This window comes from Haematobia irritans, chromosome 5 (assembly GCF_050003625.1).
Source record: "Haematobia irritans isolate KBUSLIRL chromosome 5, ASM5000362v1, whole genome shotgun sequence".
In the NCBI taxonomy this organism is placed as follows: domain Eukaryota; kingdom Metazoa; phylum Arthropoda; class Insecta; order Diptera; family Muscidae; genus Haematobia; species Haematobia irritans.
Genome location: NC_134401.1, coordinates 115565406 through 115586632, shown reverse-complemented (window position 1 = coordinate 115586632; position 21227 = coordinate 115565406). Strand labels below are relative to the sequence as shown.

Sequence of the window (21227 nt, the reverse complement as noted above, 5' to 3'; positions counted from 1 at the left end):
TTTTTTTTCACAAAATTTTATTTCTATAAGAACTTTTTTTTCGAAAAATCGGTTTAATCTTCTTTTACACAAAGTTTTATTTCTATAGGAAATTTTGTCAAAATTCTATTTCTATAGATAATTTTCTCAAATTTTTTTTCACAAAATTTTATTTCTATAAGAACTTTTTTTTTCAAAAAATCGGTTTAATCTTCTTTTACACAAAATTTTATTTCTATAGGAAATTTTGTCAAAATTCTATTTCTATAGATAATTTTCTCATTTTTTTTCCATAGAAAATTTTGTAAAAATTTTATTTATATAGAAAATTTTGTCAAAATTTTATTTCTATAAAAAATTTTCCAAAATATTATTTCTATAGAAAATTTTGTCCATTTTCCATAAAAAAAAATTTCAAAATATTATTTCTATTATTTGGGGATCTTTTCGAAAAATCGTTTTAATCTTCTTTTACACAAAATTTTATTTCTATAAGAAATTTTGTCCAAATTCTATGTCTATAGATAATTTTCTCAAAATTTTTTTTTCTATAGAAAATGTTGTCCAAATTTTATTTCTATAGACAATTTTGTCAAAATTTTTATGTCGATAGAAAATTTTGTCAAAATTTAATTTCTATAGACAATTTTGTCAAAATTTTTATTTCGATAGAAAATTTTGTCAAAATTTTATTTCATTTATTAATTTTCTTTTTATTCGACCTTTATTAATATATAATGAAATAATTTATCAGACCTCGAGCTTGATAATTTGTTTCGTTATAAATTTTATTTCTATAGAAAATTTTGTCAAAATTTTCTTTCCACAGAAAATTTTGTAAAAATTGTATTTCTTTAGAAAATTTTGTCAAACTTTTATTATTATATAGAAAATTTTATCAAAATTTTATTTTTATGTAGAAAATGTTGTCAAAATGTTATTTCTGTATACATTTTTTGCAAAATTTTATTTCTATAGAAAATTTTGTCAAAATTGTATTAATATATAGAAAATTTCGTCAGAAGTTTATTTCTATAGAAAATTTATGAAGTATCTCTTTGCAAAATCTACCAAAACATCAAAAATACTACCAATCTACCAAACAATAAAAAATGTACCATTTGTGGTAGAATTCTACCAACTTGGCAACGTGTCTACCATTCAATTTTACTACTTGAATATTTAGGAGTAAATTTTCGTTCATAAATACAAGGAGACCGAACTGCTATTTTCATATCTCCAGCGTTTGGAAGACGATCACCATGATGATCTTATTGCAGTTTGTTGGATTTGCAAAATTTTAATTTTTAAATTATTACTGATTTTCTACCGCAGAGCCATGTCAAGAAAAAAGAAGACATGTCAAAAATGTATTGAGGATTTTTGTGAGGAATTTAAGTTTAAATTCGAGATCTTTGGGGATAAAATCTTCATAATTTGGGGACAAGAGCCAGCAAAAATCCTGGCAACACTGTGTAAACGATCGACATAAACAAAAAAATTGTGATAATTATCAAACATTATCGGTTACGCGAACAGAGCTATTAACACATTAAAAATAATCTCTTTTAAATGAACATCTTCAAATTGGGAAAAAATATAAACAACCTTAATTTTTAAATTCACAAATTATTTTTTACTAATTGAGATTTATTACTTAGGCCTAATTTTTTTATATTTATTTTCATAATTTTTTATGATTGTAAATCTTGTAATAAATAAATAAATACTTAGGCCCAATTACACGAAGAATTTAATCAAAAAATAATATTTTAAAAGTTTTCAATTCCTGATTTCCTCCATACTTTTCTCCACACATACCCACATAAATCTAAAAAAAGTCCATTGGTTTTCGAAATGATTTTAACATTCTTTATATGGCTGTGTGTGCAAACATTTCGGTGGTCCATTTGCAACTCAGAGGATAATGTTACCTTATACCCCCACGCACACACACACACAAAACATTGAACGCAAAGTTTGATAAACACCATGATGATTACGGTATTACAGGATATTCGTGTTGGTGTCTTCGTCACCAGCATCATCACCATCATCATTGTCATTGGTGTTAGTCCTGCTACAGCTGTTCCTTCTGTTGTCTGTCAGAGTGCTTATGTTGGTGTTAGTGTTGGATGCTGTTGTTGGTGGTATTGGCTTATCCTATGCCACATATAAAAAGACCTGTTTGTTTACACAGCATTCACAGAAGTTGCAACGTCTCACCACAGTCAACAAGTGTCGGCATTTCCCGGATATTGATTTTCCGGATCTTGTTTATTTGAATTATCGTTGTAACGGATTTTCCTAATTTTCAAAATTATTTTGGGGAATTGTCTTCTCATTGCTTCGGATTTAAAAACAGAAAATTATTGAAATTTAGTTTGAAAGTGTTTGTTATTTGGACAATTAAAAAACTATTTTTTTTTAAATTTCTTTGTGCAATCATAGCTAGGTAAGTTCATGTGATAAAAGCTACTAAATAGAAAAAATCAATAATAGTGTTATAAAATAAACAACAAAAAAAAACTTATAAATTATCCAAAAAGAAATATTAAAAAAATATATATTGTAAAATATCCAAGGACATAACAAAAAAAAACTTTTTTAAAAATTATCCAAAGGAAAATATTACAAAAAATCTATTTTATAATGTCTCCAAGGGGAAATATATAAAAAAATAAAAATAATATAAAACCACCATCGCAAAATAAAAACTTCGGAATTTAAAAACATTACATCGGTATATATCGAAAGTGTATCAGGCAAAATGTATACATTAAAAAAATGGAGTCATAAAGAGGAAAATTTTATTTCTTTTTAATTTGTAAATGATTTCTATTACATGGGCACATGATATACAAAATACATTCAAATAAAATTATGACTTAAAAATTCAATATCCCTTTGAATTTCACTAAAGGGTTTTGGTATTGATTCCGAGCAAACGCCGAGGCTTCTTTAATATAAATATCTTACACTCAAAAAATATTGACCTAATACGAAAGGTTGTACAACCTAACTTCAAGAACATACAATTTACACAATATTAACGACAATTTTTTTTAATAAATAAATGTTAAATCAAAGAAAGTTTACAATCTTAGGTCAAAAGCCTTCTTTGTTAGTACCTAATTTTTTTTTTTATATATATTCTCTTAATTTAAATTGTAAATGAGTTTACGATTTTTGTTTTCGAATATTTCCCATTAAATTTAAGGACATGCAATTTTCACAATATTACAGATAAATTTCTTTAAAATAAACCAAATACAGTTTACAACGTGTGTTTAATTTTTTTTTTTTGAAAGTAAAAGGGGTATGTTGATGAAGTAAGAAGGTTAATGTCATTGAAGTAAGTTAAATGTTCCTTAAAATAAAGAAAATTCTATAAACTTTTGATTTATAGAAATAAAATTTAAATTAACTGATATATTGAATGCTTGGATTAAAGATAAAAATCATCAAATATTTACATTTTTATACCCTCCACCATAGAATGGGGGTATATTATCTTTGTCATTCCGTTTGTAACACTTCGAAATATTGCTCTAAAACCCCATAAAGTATATATATTCTGGGTCGTGGTGAAATTCGGAGTCGATCTAAGCATGTCCGTCCGTCTGTTGAAATCACGCTAACTTCCGAACGAAACAAGCTATCGACTTGAAACTTGGCACAAGTAGTTGTTATTCATGTAGATCGGATGGTATTGCAAATGGGCCATATCGGATCTCTTTTACGTATAGCCCCCATATACACCGAAAAAAAAGTGAACTGTTTTATAGGAAGAATGAACTATCTCGCACGAAAATTGAACTAAATTTTGCTCCACATTTGGAGATTTCCACAAAGCGTTGTTAAAACCAGGAAAATTTAATGTCCTGTTGTACTTTTTAACTGCAGTTCACGAAATTACATCCTCTCATAGAAGAAAAAATTAACTAATAATAAAGAAGAAAATCATTGGCGTCAAATCATCACCATTTTAACCATACAGTAGTTCATTCTTACTATTTTTGGGAATCGTACGAAAATCTTCGTTTGCTTTAGTTCATATAGAACTTATGTGTACGGTCATTGAACTTTATAGCTACGTTTAGTTCATAAAATTTTTGAGACATACTTAAAAAAAGTCAGATTTCATTAAGCTGTAGAAAATTTCGAAAAAAATGATAAAATTGAAATTAGCTTGACTCAGCCCTGGTTGTAACAGCACATTTTTTTAGATTTTTCAACTATTTGAAGAATTATCACAATGGACTGAATAGTCTAAGTGAGCCTGAATCTTAATCGGGCTGCCACTTTAACCTTTAACCTAACTATTTGAAGAAAACCCGAAACATGTAACAAAGGAATCATTTGTGAGACCCATTTTCGGCATTTTATATTTCTTTTGCGTCTAGCAAATATAGAAATTTGTAACTGAATTCTTTTAAAATACTTGAAAATATCTCAAAAATGGAAATGGACTACACTAATTGCAAAGATTGTATTACAATCATGATTGCCACTCGCGCCAAAATCAATCTACCACAATTTCTCAAAAAAAAAAAGAAAAAAAAATCTACCAAATTAAAAAAAATATTTTAAAGCTTGCCAAAATTTTATTTCTATAGAAAATTTTTTCAAAATTTTATTTCTGTAGAAAATGTCGACAAAATTTTATTTATATAGAAAATTTTATTAAATTTTTTTCTGCAGAATGTTTTATCAAAAAAATTTTTTTTATAGAAATTTTTGTCAAAATTTTGTATTTATAGAAAATTTTGTGAAAATTTTTGTGAAAATTTTATACCTTTAGAAAATGTTGTCAAAATTTTATTTCTATAGAAAAGTTTGTCATAATGTTATTTCTATAGAAAATTTTGTCAAAATTTTATTTCTATAGAAAATTTTGTCAAAATTTTATTTCTTTAGAAAATTTTATCAAAATTTTATTTCTATAGAAAATTTTCCTAAAATATTATTTCTATAGAAAATGTTGACAAAATTTTATTTATATAGAAAATTTTATTAAAATTTTTTTCTACAGAATGTTTTGTCAAAATTTTTTTCTATAGAAAAATTTGTGAAAATTGTATTTCTATAGAAAATTTTGTCAAAATTTTATTTCTATAGAAAATTTTATTAAAATTTTTTTCTACAGAATGTTTTGTCAAAATTTTTTTCTATAGAAAAATTTGTGAAAATTGTATTTCTATAGAAAATTTTGTCAAAATTTTATTTCTATAGAAAATTTTATCAAAATTTTATTTCTATAGAAAATTTTGTCAAAATTTTATTTCTATAGAAAATTTTGTCAAATTTTATTTCTATAAAAATTTTGTCAAAATTTTATTTCTATAGAAAATTTTGTCAAAATTTTATTTCTATAGAAAATTTTGTCAAAATTTTATTTCTATAGAAAATTTTGTCAAATTTTAATTCTATAGAAAATTTTGTCAAAATTTTACTTCTATAGAAAATTGTGTCAAAATTTTATTTCTATAGAAATTTTGTCATAATTTTATATCTATAGAAACTTTTGTCAAAATTTTATTTCTATAGAAAATTATGTCAAAATTTTATTTCTATAGAAAATTTTGTCAATTTTTTATTTCTATAGAAAATTTTATCAAAATTTTATTTTTATAGAAAATTTTTTCAAATTTTATTTCTATAGAAAATTGTGTTTACATTTTATTTCTTTAAAAAATTTTGTCAATTTTATTTCTATAGAAAATTTAATCACAATTTTATTTCTTTAGGAAATTTTGTCAAAATTTTATTTCTATAGAAAATTTTGTCAAAATTGTATTTCTATAGAAAATTTTGTTTTTATAGAAATAAAATTTTCTCAAAATTTTATTTCTATAAAAAATTTTCTCAAAATTTTATTTCTATAGAAAATTTTGTCAAAATTTTATTTCTATAAAAAATTTTCGTCAAAATTTTATTCCTTTAGAAAATTTTGTCAAAATTGTATTTCTATACAAAATTTTGTCAAAATTTTATTTCTTTAGAAATTTTTGTAAATTTTTTTTCTATAGAAAATTTTATGACAATTTTATTTCTACAGAAAAATTTGTAAAAATTTTATTTCTATAGGAAATTTTGTTAAAATTTTATTGCTACGGAATGTTTTATCAAACTTTTTTTTTTCTACAGGAAATTTTGTCAAAATTTTTTTCTATTGAAAATGTTGTCAAAATGTTATTTCTATAGAAAATTTTATAAAAATTTAATTTTTATAGAAAATTTTTTCAATTTTTTCTATAGAAAATTAATGTAGCTCTTAGTTGGAGAGGTATACTTTGCAAAATCTACCAAAACATCTTGATGTTCTATTCTACATTCTACCCAACAGTACAAAAAAACCTACCATATTTGGTAGAATTCTACCAACTGTGGCAATCGTGATTACAATTCACATTTAATACCAGCTATGGTTTTAAATGATGATTTAATCTTAAAATTTAAACACATTAAGCCTCTTTTTACCACACAAATTCCTGTTTGTAAAATATTTTGAATACTGGGATTAAGTATAAAATTTAAACAATATTTTATAATCTCAAATACGTAAATATCTATTAATTAATTTTGATTGACAATATTGGAAAAGGTCATCATGAAAAAAATATATATAATTAAATTATTAAATATAACACTTCCTGTCAGCCAACCATATTCAATTAATCAACTGCAAAATTTTCCATAAATCAATGTGCTGCTTTGTCCCTCTCCTGGGAGGTAAATTAGATGTAATTTAAACTTCACAAAAACTAAAATTCAGTTGAGCATTTTTGCATAGCTATGCTACAAAATATCTTGTTATACTGTATCGTAGAGATTCTGGGGTATTAGGTTGTGTGAAAACAATTTAATGACGACTCACACCATTTGAGTTTTCTGACTAATAGGTCCCTCATTTCCCATTGATTTATTTAATTCTCATCATTGTTAGTAATAATATATGATATAGATTTTATAATTTTATATTTTTTATATTTCGCTATATGTTGGAAAATAGGGAATGGAGATTCTGTGACACACAAATCTAGCTTCGTTTATATTGTGGATATCTCTTCCACACTAAAAAATGTTTGGTTGGATTCAAAAAATTGGACATTACCTTAAGGATTTTGATATTGATTCCGAGCCAAAGGTGCAATTTTTTAGAAATTTTTAGGGACCTATCTAGCCTTAAATCTAGTCTTCATAAAATTAAAATTAGGATACAGGTCTAATTTATTGAATTTGTATTCCTTTTTTTGCGTTTCATTAATATATCTATTCGCGTACTAATAAATGTCAGTTTAAAAATCCTAGTAATATTATATACGTCAAAGTAAAAAATGTTTTCTTAATACCAAAAAAGAGGCAAGGAGGCAAATAGGCAAATTCCTCAAAATAAATCTTAGCATATATTTGAAGGGTTTTGTCTCTGTGTTTTTTGTTGTTAACGGAGGAACGCAAATTTCCAATATTCCCCAGCAAAAAAATTTGGAAGTTCTTTCAAAGGCACAACTTTAAAAGCCCTTCCAGAAGATGCACTCCCAATGATGTCCTTTATTTTAACTACCCAAGAAGTTCTTTTAATTAAATTTTCTATAACTTGGTTTTTTCATAATTTTAATGGGTAATTTAAACTTTTTTGTTTCAAATAGGTTAAAAACAGAGTAAGAATTCATAGAATGGTACAAATCATTTAAATTTTGTCGAAAAAAAAATGCTAAATCCAATCTGAAAAAATTCTGAATTTTTGAAAATTTTTGAGGTCAAACGTTACCGACAAGAGGTAGAATCCATTAAAAATTATAACAAATTATAAAAATTATTTATTTGACAAAATATCACAGCATTTTTTAATTTACATCCAAAACATTGAATTCGGATCACACACTGAAAAAAAAGCATACTCGGTTCCAAAGATTTTGTCTTTACTTTAAAAAATTTGGTATTGATTCCGAGCCAAAGAAGCGGAGAATACAAGTAAGGATACTTTTAAGACACAATTCCCTTTTAAATTTAGGTTTTGTGTACTTGCTTCTAGGAAGCAAATTTTAATTTTTCGCTTTCTCAGCTTTTTTTCTTCATATGCTATCAAAGTCCTTTAAAAACGAGTTAACGGCAACTTTACAACAAATTTAAAGACAATTTAATTAAATCTAAAGAATTTTTCTGAATTATTAAAGTCAAGTTGACCTTAGCCTATAAGTTTTTTCTTTCATGTTAAGATACCCATTTTTAAGTCAAATCACTTAATTATAAGGACAATACGACTTCATTGAAAAGTTTATCGACTTGTGGACAAGGAAATTAACTTTATTTTAGAGAAATGCGTCTTCTATGCTAAGCAAAATTTGTATTCGTATTTTAAAGACATGAAATCTTTGACCTCACGACAATATTTTTTTCAGTGCACCTAAAGATGTGATGCAAATTCAGTGCAGCGGCTGTTGAAATGGAGGACTTCCATCCTATGACAAGCCCATGTTAAATTCATCGCTTCTGCATCAATTTTGCACCACTTCCGGATCCAAAAAGAACATTTTCATTACTTTTTGGCGACGCTTTTTTTGCTGGGTCGTGTCCTAAATTTAATGAAACATTTTTTGAACCAAATGCTATGAACTTTCTTTTAATTCAAATTCCATTTTTTTAAGAAATTTGTCCTTGATATTGTGTTAATTGTGTGTCCTAAAATTTAGGTTGAACAATCTTTCACATTACACAGAAAAAGGTCTGTTGTAAACCTGATGATAAAATGAACTAATATTTATTGCAAAATTTTTATTTTGTTTGAAATTTTGTAAGAAATTTTCCCCAGTCAACGATTTTTTCTTGATTCCAAGTATGTCTCAAAAATTGTATGAACTAAATGGCAGTAAAATTTCAATGACATACAAATTAGTTCAATTCTAACTAAAACAGAAGAAGTTCTTCGTACACTTCTCAAAAATAGTAAGAATGAACCACAGCGTGGTTAAAATGGGAATGATCTGGCATCTAAGATTTTTCATTATTTTTAGTTCATTTTTTCGCATTTTGTAAATGGTAATTAAAACTCCAAAAATGTCAGAAAATTTTCGTTAATTTAATGAACCTCAAAAGTTGGAATACAATTTAGTTCAATTTGCGCACGAGATAGTTCATTTTTCCCATAATGTAGTTTACTTTTCTTTACTGTGTAGGTCAATATTTTTTTGTGCAGGATTTTACAAAAATTTTAAAAGTCCAAAGTAAAAAGTAAAGAAAAGTACAAAGTTCCAAATTATAAAAATTTTAATATAATTTTTCAAATTAAAAATAAAAAATATCTATAATACGTATTGTCGACTTTTTAGATCTCATTACAATCCTCTTCAATCGTTTGTACACCGAAAAAAAAGTAAACTGTTTTATAGGAAGAATGAACTACCTCGAGCGAAAATTGAACTATTTTGTACTCCATGGTTTGAGATTTCCACGAAGTGTTGTTAAAACCAGGAAAATTTAGTACCATGTTGTACTTTTTAACTGTTGTTCTTGAAATTACTCCCTCTCATTGAAGAAAAAATTAACTAAAAGTAAATACGAAAATCATTGGCGCCAAATCATGACCATTTTAACCATACAGTAGTTCATTCTTACTATTTTTGGGAATCGTACGAAAATGTTCATTTTCTTTAGTTAAAAATTAACTTATGTCTACGGTCATTGAACTTTATACTCGCATTTAGTTCATAAAATGTTTGAGACATTAAAAGAAAATTCATGGGACTGTGGAAAATTTCGCCAAAAATAATAAAATTGAACTACAAACAAATAATTTTTTTGCAATAAAAATAAGTTAAATTTGGAGTTAGTTTACCTAACTTTCTGTGTATCTTTACGATTTTTTTTCTTCCCGTATATGTGTCCTTTTACCTAGTGTAAGAGCTCTAATTAAAAATCACAAACAATTAGAACTGTAGAAAAATTGAATCGTTGTTTATAGTTCAATTATCATCAATACCATCTAATTCTGATATAATTGACTTAGAGAGAGCTTTTATACTGAAACTGAATAAACATTGGCAAGAGAAAAAAACTATAACTACTATCCTGAGCATAGAAATACATATCCATTGTTATATGTTGTTGTATGTGAAAGCTACCATTAAAACTATTAGGGATGAGCTCGTGAGTACACACTCGGGAAGGAAAATGTCTGTGCTCAAGTGTGGTATGTTAGAAATGCAGGCTCATACGAACTTATGGAATGAAAAATCGTACTTACACGCTAATTTTAAATAACATAAATGTTTTAGCACTTCACGATAATTATCATGTCTCGCAACAATACTGGTATCCCTCAGAACTACTTAAAAATTCTTGGGACTCACGACCAATTTCGTGACGGCAATTTTTCCTACAAGCAGAGAGGGAATATGATCACCTCAAACATGTTTCAAGAGCAAAATGTTATTTTTGTATGGTCACCAAGTAACATGTTTGTCACTAAAATGTTATTTTCTCGTCAAATATAACCTGCTTGCCGAAATCAGATACATGATTTCCGAGAAAATAACATGAAAACCATGTTACATGGTCACCACCCAAAAATAACAATTTGCTCTTAGATCATGTTTGAGGTGATCATATTCATTGTCTGGGTGTAGTCGGCACTAATGAACATTTTCGCAACTCACGAACCATAAGTGAATACAAATAATAAATGATTCACCGGCATACCAATGTAGATGATTAGATTAGCGAGCGTGTTTAACATAGCGAGCATAATTACAATAATAAATGTGAAGTGAGTTGCTATAATTATACCCTCCACCATAGGATGGGGGTATATTAACTTTGTCATTCCGTTTGTAACACATCGAAATATTGCTCTAAGACCTCATAAAGTATATATATTCTGGGTCGTGGTGAAATTCTGAGTCGATCTGAGCATGTCCGTCCGTCCGTCTGTTGAAATCACGCTAACTTCCGAACGAAACAAGCTATCGACTTGAAACTTGCCACAAGTAGTTGCTATTGATGTGATCGGATGGTATTGCAAATGGGCCATATCGGTCCATTTTTACGTATAGCCCCCATATAAACGGACCCCCAAATTTGGCTTGCAGATCCTCTAAGAGAAGCAAATTTCACCCGATCCGCCTGAAAGTTGGTACATGGTGTTAGTATATGGTCTTTAACAACCATGCAAAAATTGGTCCACATCGGTCCATAATTATATATAGCTCCCATATAAACCTATCCCCCGATTTGGCTTTCGGAGCCTCTAAGAGAAGCAAATTTCACCCGATCTGCCTGAAAGTTGGTACATGGTGTTAGTATATGGTCTTTAAAAACCATGCAAAAATTGGTCCACATCTGTCCATAATTATATAGCTCCCATATAAACTGATCCCCAAATTTGGCTTGCGGAGCCTCTAAGAGAAGAAAATTTCATCCGATCCGGCTGAAATTTGGTACATGGTGTTAGTATATGGTCTCTAATAACTATGCAAAAAGGGGTCTATATCGGTCAATAATTTTATATAGCCCCTATATAAACCGATCCCCCGATTTGGCTTGGGGAGCCTCTAAGAGAAGCAAATTTCACCCGATCCGGTTGAAATTTGGTACATGGTGTTAATATATGGTCTTTAACAAACATGCAGGAATTGGTCCATATCGGTCCATAATTATATATAGTCCCCATAAAAACCGATCCACAGATTTGGCTTGCGGAGCCTCTAAGAGAAGCAAATTTCATTCGATGCGGCTGAAATTTGGTACATGATGTTAGTAAAGGGTGATACGGTCAAAATTTGGTCAATATAAACTTAACGTATTTCTTTCAATTTTGCATTTAAAACCCTTGAACACCCCTCGTTTTGAAGGTGTGTGTATGTAGAATGTTGCTCCTATTTTGATTTTGGAATTCACTCTTCAGTTGTCAAAATGCCGTCCAAGCAAGAAGAGCAGCGCATCAAAATTTTGCTCGCGCATCGCGAAAATCCGAGCTACTCGCACGCAAAGCTGGCAAAATCGCTAAAAGTTGCCAAATCAACCGTTACAAATGTACTTAAAGTGTTTGGGGAACGGTTGTCGACAGCCAGGAAGTCTGGATCGGGGGGAAATCGAAAACCGGAAGCCGCTGAGACGACAAAGAGAGTTGCCGGTAGTTTCAAGCGAAACCCTAACCTCTCTCTCCGAGATGCCGCAAATAAGCTGGGTGTATCGTCTACAACCGTGCATCGAGCCAAAAAACGAGCCGGACTATCGACTTACAAGAAGGTAGTGACTCCAAATCGCGATGATAAACAAAATACGACGGCCAAAGCGCGATCCCGGAGGCTGTACACGACGATGCTGACGAAGTTTGACTGCGTGGTAATGGAGGACATAAAACTGTCAAAGTTCGCAAAGAAATATCTGGTTTGGCAAGCCATCTGTACCTATGGCTTGAAAAGCAGCATTTTCATAGTTTCCGGGACTGTCAACCAAGAAATTTACGTGAAAGAGTGTTTGAATAAACGTCTTCTGCCTTTCCTGAAGAAACACGGTTGATCCGTACTGTTTTGGCCGGATTTGGCATCTTGCCATTACGGTAAAAAGGCCATGGAGTGTTACGCCGCCAACAACGTGCAGGTGGTTCCCAAGGACATGAACCCTCCCAACACGCCAGAGCTCCGCCCAATTGAGAAATACTGGGCTATTGTCAAGCGGAACCTAAAGAAGACCAAAAAAACTGCTAAGGACGAGCAGCAGTTCAAGGCAAACTGGCTTTCTGCGGCGAAGAAGGTGGACAAGGTGGCTGTACAAAATCTGATGGCAGGTGTCAAGCGTGAGTCCCGGCAATTCGGATTTGGAAAAGCGAAAGCCTAACTGAATATTTTTCCTGAATTTTATATTAATTGAACTTGAAAAAGAAATTTAATTTGATTTTTAAATAAATGATTTCACCGATTTACACCCGTTTTCCCTTGACCAAATTTTGACCGTATCACCCTTTATGTTATATGGTCTCTAATAATCATGCAAAAATTGGTCTACATCGGTCCCTATTATATATAGCCCCCATATAAACCGATCCCCCGATTTGGCTTGCGGAGCCTCTAAAAGAAGCAAATTTCATCCGATCCGGCTGAAATTTGGTACATGGTGTAAGTATATGGTCTCTAACAACTACGCAAAAATTGGTACACTTCGGTCCATAATTATATATAGCCCCCATATCAACTGACCCCCGATTTGGCTTGCGGAGCCTCTGAGAGAAGCAAATTTCATTCGATGCGGCTGAAATTTGGTACATGGTGTTAGTATATGGTTTCTAATAACTATGCAAAAAGGGGTCTATATCGGTCAATAATTATATTTAGCCCCTATATAAACCGATCCCCCGATTTGGCTTGCGGAGCCTCTAAGAGAAGCAAATTTCACCCGATACGGCTGAAATTTGGTACATGGTGTTAATATATGGTATTTAACAAACATGCAGGAATTGGTCCATATCGGTCCCTATTATATATATCTCCCATATAAACCGATCCACAGATTTGGATTGCGGAGCCTCTAAAAGAAGCAAATTTCATACGATTCGGCTGAAATTTGGTACATGGTGTAAGTATTTGGTCTCTAACAACTACGCAAAAATTGGTACACATCGGTCCATAATTATATATAGCCCCCATAGCAACCGACCCCCGATTTGGCTTGCGGAGCCTCTAAGAGGAGCAAATTTCATCCGATCCGGCGGAAATGTAATACATTGTGTTAGTATATGGTCTCCAACAACCATGAACAATTGGTCCACATCGGTCCATAATTATATAACATATAGCCCCCATATAAACCGATCCCCAGATTTGACCTCTGGAGCCTCATGGGTGAGCAAACTTCATCCGATTCGGTTCAAATTCGGTACGTGGTGAACTTTGGTACATTGCGCTAGTATATGTCCGCTAAAACCATGCCAAAATTGGTCCATATCTGTGTATAGTTATATATAGCCGATCCCCAAAAATAATCTACCAAAATGTTATTCCTATAGAAGATTTTGTCAAAATGTTATTACTATAGAAAATTTTGTCAAAATTTTATTACTATAGAAAATTTTGTCAAAATTGTATTTCTATAGAAAATTTTCAAAGTTTTATTTCTATAGAAAATTTTTCAATATTTTTTTTCTATAGAAAACTTTGTCAAACTGAATTATATACGAATTTAATCGGCCAGTTTTTTTGTTTAATTATACCGCGTATGGACTAACTTACAATTGAGAAGACGGTGTTAAGAAGTTTTAAGATACCTTGCCATCGGCAAGTGTTACCGTAACCCAAGTAATTCGATTGTGGATGACAGTCTTTAGTACAAGTTTCTATGCAATCCATGGTGGAGGGTACATCAGATTCGGCCTGGCCGAACTTACGGCCGTATATACTTGTTAGTTTATTTTTTTTTTTTTTTTTGCAAAACTCTTTATTTTTTACTCAACATAACTGCTTTCAAGGTTGATACTAGCAATATAAGATTCGGATTGTCAAGACATAACAGAAAAACAATGTTATGTCTTGACAATTCGAAAAATGGATACAAAATCGAAAATCAACTTTTCGAGTAATCGACTTTTTGTCGATGTCGACTATTTGTAATCTTCAAATTCGACTTTTGATATTTTTGAAAGTAGACCCAAATCAACTTTTGATATTGGCTAAAATTCAGAAGCAGTGCAAATACTACTAGCACTGCAAATTTTTTTAAAATGCAAGAGCTTGACTTGCACGATTTGTGGTTTCAGTTATGAGAACCGAGTTTGCTGAACATTTTATTTCACTTTTTTTTGATTATTATTTTTGGTCCGTTTATTAGTTTCAAAAATTTTCCCATCTAATTAAGCTATCAGACCTAAGGTTGTTTTCCGCAAATAAAAAGACTTTTTTATTGCATGCGATTTAACGCCTTTATACTATTTGTGTGAAACTATGTTCAAGCTCATGTCTATAAAGGCACGCCCGCTTCAATTGAAGCATTGAAAGACAGCCTTGTAGTATTTATTCGTGAGAGAGGGACCTCAATAATTTTTAAACGTTAAATTATATGGACATAAATTATATGGAAATAAATATATAAATTTTCTGTATGTTTTTTTAACTCCCTATAATTCTTAAAAAAATCACACTTTATCTAAGATAATCCTTTTCATCACTGCACCACAGCACAAAATCCCCAAAAACCATTTAAATCATAAAATTCTATCTTGAGATTCTTTTCTTGCCTCGAAACTCGTAATATATCATCTGGCTGCCATGTTTTATTCGCTACAACAATTTATTAAGATTTTCGCAACAGTTTAATGCTGGCAAAATATTCAACAGTCATTTGTTTGTGATTCTAAAGACTAGGCGGCTAATGGTTGATTTATTTCGCTCTCATGTTGAAAGATTATGGAGAAGATTCAACGAGAAACTGGCAAACTTCACACATATGCATCAAAATTATCCTGACATTGGATTACATAGAGATATTGTTGTGTATGATATTCCTGGACAGATGTTAGCCAATGCACATTCACCTACCTGTGTGACCATCATCAATCAGGTGGTCTATTTTCACATTCTCTGGCACAATTTCCGTCATATTTTTCAAAGGTGACAAAAAACGAAAACTAACAGTCGCATCACATCATCACAGAGACACTTCATCTGTATGACATCCAACTATAGTGGTTATGACCGAAATACAGTTTTTCGCTAAAGCATTGCGAATAATTGATGAATAATTCAAATCGAAACAAACACACAAAATTAAGAATTATGATTAAAACTTTACTGCGTAAATGTGTTTTTTATTTTTTTCTTGCAACGTTAAAAGCAAAATACAGGGTGGGAGATATGTATTGCAACCTTTAGGTTGCTATTATTCTGACAGTTACATCGCGCCCAAAAATAAAATTTTGACAAAATTTTCTGTAGAAATACACTTTTGACAAAACTTTCTATACGAATAAATTTTGACACAATTTTCTATAGGAATAAAATTTTGACGAAATTTTCTATAAGAAAAAAATTTTGATAAAATTTTCTATAGAAATACAATTTTGACAAAAATTTTCTATAGAAATAAAATTTTGATAATATTTTGACAAATTTTTCTCCAAAAAGTAAAATTTTGACAAAATCTTTCTATAGAAATAAAATGTTGACAAAATTTTCTATAGAAATAAAATTTCAATAAAATTTTCCATAGAAATAAAATTTTGACAAAATTTTCTATAGAAATAGCGTTTTGACACCATTTTTTGGAGAAATAATTTTTTTACAAAATTTTCTAGATATAAAATTTTGAACAAATTTCTATAACATAGATATAAAATTTTGACAAAATTGTCTATAAAAATAAAATTTCGACTAAGTTTTTTATAGAAATAAAATTTCGATAAAGTTTTTTATAGAAATAAAATTTTGAAAAAAATTTCTACAGAAATAAAAAGTTGACAAAAATTTCTATAGAAATAAAAAGTTGGCAAAAATTTGTATAGAAATAAAATTTTGACAAAATTTTCAATAGAAATAAAATTTTGACAAAACTTTCTATGGAAATAAAATTTTGAGAAAATTTTTCATAGAAATAAAATTTTGAGAAAATTTTTCATAGAAATAAAATTTTGACTAATTTTTCTGTAGAAATAAAATGTTGACAAAATTTTCTAGATCTTACTAGAGACTATGGAAATGTGGTTTGGCCGACACTGAAACATATGTAACATATAGTCAGGCTTGAAAGATGGGTATCTGGCATTTTCTTTTCAATAGCATAATAATATCAATTCCTTAATTTTCATGTCCAATTCGCTCGCATTTAAAAATTGTAATAATATGTAACATAAAGTAATTGATTTGGACGAAAAACCAGCTTGCGTTGATATCAGGCTAACATAAAATTAGAAAAAAAATGTTGACAAAATTTTCTATAGAAATAAAATTTTTAGAAAATTTTCTTTAGAAATAAAATTTTGACAAAATGTTCTATAAATATAAAATGTTTATAAAATTTTCTATAGATATAAAATTTTGACAAAATTCTCTACAAAGATAAAATTTTGACAACATTTTCTATAGATGAAATTTCAACACAATTTTTTGTAGAAATAAAATTTTGACAAAATTTTCTACAGAAATAAAACTTAGACAACATTTTCTATAGAAATGAAATTTTGACAAAATTTTCTATAGAAATTAAATTTTGACAAAATTTTCTATAGAAATAAAATTTTGACATAATTTTCTATAGAAATGACATTTTGATAAAATTTTCTACAAAAATAAGATTTTGACAAAGTTTCCTATAGAAATGAAATTTTGACAAAATTTCTTATACAAAATAAAATTTTGACAAAATTTCCTCTAGAAATAAAATTTTGACAAAATTTTCTATAGAAATAACATTTTGATAAAATTTTCTATAGAAATAAGATTTTGACAAAATTTTCTATAGAGATAAAATTTTGATAAAATTTTCTATAGAGATAAAATTTTGACAAAATTTTCTATAGAGATAAAATTTTGACAAAATTTTCTATAGAGATAAAATTTTGATAAAATGTTCTATAGAAACGACATTTTGATAAAATTTTCTATAAAAATAAGATTTTGACAAAGTTTCCTATAGAAATGAAATTTTGACAAAATTTCTTATACAAAATAAAATTTTCATTAAATTTCCTATAGAAATGAAATGTTGACTAAATTTCCTCTAGAAATAAAATTTTGACGACATTTTCTATAGAAATAACATTTTGACAAAATTTTCTATAGAAATAAAATTTTGACAAAATTTTCTATAGAGATAAAATTTTGACAAAATTTTCTATAGAGATAAAATTTTGACAAAATTTTCTATAGAGATAAAATTTTGACAAAATTTTCTATAGAGATAAAATTTTGACAAAATTTTCTATAGAGATAAAATTTTGACAAAATTTTCTATAGAGATAAAATTTTGACAAAATTTTCTATAGAGATAAAATTTTGACAAAATTTTCTATAGAGATAAAATTTTGACAAAATTTTCTATAGAGATAAAATTTTGACAAAATTTTCTATTGAGATAAAATTTTGACAAAATTTTCTGTAGAGATAAAATTTTGACAAAATTTTGTATAGAGATAAAATTTTGACAAAATTTTCTATATAGATAAAATTTTTACAAAATTTTGTATAGAGATAAAATTTTGACAAAATTTTCTATATAGATAAAATTTTTACAAAATTTTCTATAGAAATAAAATTTTGACAAAATTTTCTATAGAAATAACATGTTGACAAATTTTTCTATAGAGATAAAATTTTTACAAAATTTTCTATAGAGATAAAAATTTTATAAAATGTTCTATAAAAATGAAATGTTGACAAAATTGTCTATAGAAATAAAATTTTGACGAAATTGTCTATAGAAATAACATTTTGACAAAATTTTCTATAGAGATAAAATTTTGACAAAATTTTCTATAGAGATAAAATTTTTATAAAATTTTCTATAGAAATAACATTTTGACAAAATTTTCTATAGAGATAAAATTTTTATAAAATTTTCTATAGAAATAAAATGTTGACAAAATTTTTCTATAGAAATAAAATATTGACAAAATTTTCTATAGAAATAAAATTTCAATAAAACTTTCCATAGAAATAAAATTTTGTCAACATTTTCTATAGAAATAAAATTTTGACAAAATTTCTATAGAAATAAAATTTTGACAAAATTTTCTATAGAAATAAAATTTTGACAATATTTTCTATAGAAATAAAATTTTGACAAAATTTTATATAGAAATAAAATTTTGACAAAATTTTCTATAGAAATAAAATTTTGACAAAATTTTCTATAGAAATAAAATTTTGACAAAATTTTCTATATAGATAAAATTTTTATAAAATTTTCTATAGAAATAAAATTCTGATAAAATTTTCTATATAAATAAAATGTTGACAAAATTTTCTATAGAAATAAAATTTCTACAATATTTGCTATAGAAATAAAATTTTGACAAAATTTTCTATAAAAATGAAATTTTGACAAAATTTTCTATAAAAATAAAATTTTATCAAAATTTTCTATAGAAATGAAATTTTGACAAAATTTTCTATAGAAATAAAATTTTAACAAAATTTTTCTATAGAAATGAAGTTTTGACAATATTTTCTATACAAATAAAATTTTGACGAAAGTTTGCCAACATTTTTTATAGAAATAAAATTTTATATGATTTTTTAAATTTGGTGGATATTTGGTAAAATTTTCTTAAAATTTTGGTAGTTTATTTTTGGTATTCTGTTGATTAGTAATTACATTTAGCCATTCTAATGGAATCATTTACCAACTTTCTACGCATCCGAAAATCTTCTAGCAAGGCTGGAATTATAAAGAGCTTCCACCTAGCATGACTACGAACACGTATTCTATTTTTTCAGTGGGTTTAGAGGCTTTATGTTGCGTAATTTGCTCTTAGATTGCTTCTAAAGAAAATCGCAAGACCACCTTCCTGTCAATGCTGAAATTAGAATACCCCTGTAAAGCAATAAAATGATCGGGGTAAGATGAAGTATACAAGCTAACGTTACCAATACTTTATGCATTTAAAACAATAAATGTGATACGATAACCATATATGTTTTTTCCATTGATATTTGAGAAATCCAAATTTGCTGTAATCGTTCACACACAATTTCTTTATCTTTTTTTACTTTATGAATTTTAGAATATATATCCTTAATGAATTTCGATTTTCTTTGCTTGCGTCATTAAGGCGTTTTTAAAGGATCACATTTTCACTTCAAAGAAAACCGAATCGCAACATTCTTGTTATGTTTATTGATTGTTTTTTTGTCCAGATTTTATATGATATCAATTACTCTACACACCTTGCTTTCTTGTTATTGATATTCATATTTTAGTAGGTTTATTTATTTAAAGCCAAATTAAGAAAAGATATTAGATTACCATGTTCTCTCTTTTCGATATTCAACATTCCTTTTAAAAAGGTTCATATACGCGTTGTCATAATTTGAGAATGGAATACATATGAAAGTGACGACATCAATTGGAAATATACATAATTGGACCACTTTGATGACTACACAAGACTTACACGAATTTCTAACAACCAGTAATGTGACAGTTTGATGTTGATAACTCAAAGACGATATAAATTTGTACGTCTGTCTGGTGTAATCAAATTTTGAATTCAGTTTTCGTTTTGTATGGACAGAATACATGGGCCTTTTATAGATGGTTGTACCGATTTGATATCCTTATCGACTTAAAGTCATAATTTAACAAGTATATACGACCGTAAGTTCGGCCAGGCCGAATATTATGTACCCTCCACCATGGATTGTGTAAGATAGAAACTTCTACGAAAGACTGTCATCCACAATCGAATTACTTGGGTTGTGGTATTTTAAAATTTCTTAACATCGTTTTCTAAATTCAGAGTTCGTGGTATATATTAGACAAAAAAGTTATGTATAGGTTAGTCTACAAATAATTACGAATCGATATGGATTTTTTGCACGATAACGTACGTCGAGAGCCAGAATTGAAATATGGGGGTCGCTTATATGGGGGCTATATACAATTGTGAACTTGACATGGACCAATTTTTGTGTGATTGCGGATCGATTTATCTGAGGGCTATATATAACTATAGACCGATATGGACCTAGTTAGGCATGGTTGTTAACGGCCATATACTAGCACAACTCGGATGAAATTTGCTCCTCCAAGTGGCTCCAAAACCTAATCTCGGGATCTGTTTATATGGGGGCTATATATGATTATGGACTGATATGGACCACTTTTGGCATGGTTGTTAAATATCATATAATACCACCACGTACCAAATGTCAACCAGATCGGAAGAATTTTGCTTCTCCAAAAGGCACCGGAGGTCAAATCTGGGGATCGGTTTATATGGGGGCTATATATAATTATGGACTGATATGAACCAATTCCTGCATGGTTGTTGGATACAATATACTAACACCACGTACCAAATTTAAACCTGATCGGATGAATTTTGCTTCTCCAAAAGGCACCGGAGGTCAAATCTGGGGATCGTTTTATATGGAGGCTATATATAATTATGGACCGATTTCGACCAATTTTTGCATGGTCATTAGAGATCAAATACTAACACCATGTACCGAATTTCAGCCGGATCGGATGAAATTTGCTTCTCTTAGAGGCTCCGCAAGCCAAATCGGGAGATCGGTTTATATGGGGGCTATATATAA

General features: G+C 28.4%; 1 protein-coding gene across 1 annotated transcript in view; it reads left to right on the top strand.

Moving 5' to 3' along the window:
• Nucleotides 1-2203: 2203 nt before the first annotated feature.
• Nucleotides 2204-21227, top strand: part of LOC142241299 (uncharacterized) — a 39192-nt gene continuing 20168 nt past the window's right edge. The window contains exon 1 of the mRNA XM_075313059.1: nt 2204-2434. The gene's annotated coding sequence lies outside the window, so the exon portion shown is untranslated. The remainder of the gene's footprint in view (nt 2435-21227) is intronic.